Source organism: Plasmodium inui (assembly GCF_000524495.1).
Source record: "Plasmodium inui San Antonio 1 unplaced genomic scaffold supercont1.20, whole genome shotgun sequence".
NCBI classification, from domain to species: Eukaryota; Apicomplexa; class Aconoidasida; order Haemosporida; family Plasmodiidae; genus Plasmodium; species Plasmodium inui.
In genome coordinates, this window is record NW_008481854.1 from 1 (window position 1) to 2,229 (window position 2,229).

A 2,229-nucleotide genomic window follows, 5' to 3' on the forward strand; every position below is an offset into this window, starting at 1 on the left:
CAGTATAAGAAGACCAAGCAGTACTTCAACATATGACGGTGAAGGAGGTGGAGCTAAAAAGAAAAAGCGAAGAAGATTCTGCTGTTTTTAAAAAGTCTTCTAAAAGAGCAAGTAATAAGAGGAACAAACAAAGTTATTTATTCTGCTGCTATATAAGACGCCAAAAGGTGTAATGAGAATGGTAGCTGACAGTGGATTTATATGTATACATATACTAATTAAGAACGATCGAAGAAAGCTTTCTTTTTTTAAACATTTGAAAATAAAGGATAAGAGGAAGTTCCCCCAAAAACGTCAGAAAAGTGCGATCATACTATAGGAAAAGTGTGCAAAATCGGAATTATCTTAAAAGACTATAAATGTACCAACAGAAGGTGTTACCTTTTTGTTGATATATGCTCTTTACGTACTAATCACTATGAGGATATGTAATTAGTTCACCATTTAAATTATGTATTCTACAAATTCTACTATTGAATAATGCGTGCTGACTAGAAATTGACCTTTATTTTTATACAAATCGTTTCGTGTTCTATGTTTCTCGATTCTTTCTGTATGTTCTTTTATATATACATATACAAAATGACATTGTTATTATTTGATCATGGACTTAGAAGAAGCATATAGAAATTAATAAAGAGTATGTTTTGAATATAACTTTTATGGTAATAATTATTTATTTCAGGAAAAAGCAAGGGGTTCAAATTTCTGTAAGAGAGAGAGAAAAAAGAGAGTCTTCTTCTATCTCCCTATGTCTGAAAAATGTACAGAACAGCATATCTGCAAGTCAAAAGAATTAGGCTTTAGAAATCTTCAACTTCTCTGCGTTCCTTTGATCCCCCTATATACTGTATAATATAATTACAATCATACCACCTGTTGCTTCAAGGATAGAACAGCGCATAAGAAATATATATAACCTTTGTTTTTTAATTACTGCTATCATTTCTTCTTTTTTTTTCTTTTTTTTATTTTAAGTCTTAATATATATATATATATATATCACCCTATCGTTATAACGTTTAAATTCCCGTAACATATATATACATTTGTTTTAAACATATGCGCTACAGTACCCTTTTCTTTCATTTAATCCACATCATTAAATTTTTTGTTTTCATATTGTCATATCAAGTACAGTTTCTTAAGAGAGTTCAACCCTAATTGGTCTGCAAAGTTTATCTGAAGGACATTTAACTAATAGAAATATTTCATAAAATATAATTCTACCAAACCTAACTGAAGTATTAGTAATACTTCTCATTATCCTTAGCATTACTCCCATTATTATTATAGTATGTAATTAAGCGATTATCTGAACCTTTGAATTAACAATTTTATGCGCATCTGTTTGTGATTAAAAGTAGCTTGATTTTGAAGTTCTCCCATGCATAAGGACGAACGATATATAATGAGTTAACATCTTTTGCTCCCCTACTCACCGCTTTTCGTTTTAATGAAATAACATTTTGTTATGTATCCTCCAACGTAGTGATGTTCAGAAAGTATCCTTCCGCACAAGATGTTCTTGACTCAATTGAAACATCAGTGGAATTTAGTAAAATAATACAAGTGAAAAGAAATAAAGTAACCTATGGTCTATTCATCCTAAAATGTATGTCTTATCATGAATTGAATGCCCTTGTTCTTATTCACTAATTGATACGTTTGGGGCATTTTTAACATTCTTAATCTCTTTTAACATTCCAAATGCCAAAAAATTGCATCTACAAATCGTTAGAAGAAAAAGCAACTATATAATTACTTCGTCACCCATGAGTAAGCCGTAAATCGTACCATAAATGTCACATTTTGTAAAGTGAATGACTAAAGGTGCAACTGATCTGATGAATGATTTGAATGGTACACGCATTCCGGTATAGTAGCACATTTCAAAGCAACAAAAGTGAGGATATGTTGCTAATTTTAAGCTGATTCATGTGTCTAATTTTTCGTGTGTAAAAATACAGCACATCAGTTTCCGTCAATAAGGACAACGTAAAAATGGATGAATGAGAACAAACTGAAATAGATTTAAACATATAACATAATCGTGGATTTGCTACAAATTTCCTTGACGTAGAATTGTAATACGAATACGTGAAAATGTCCACATTCCTTTTCCTTAAAAATATGATATATTAATTTTAAATATTTGCTTATATATAATGTAAGGCACCCTTATATAAAATAAGCCAGTTGCTAACACGCATCTTTAATAATCACCCC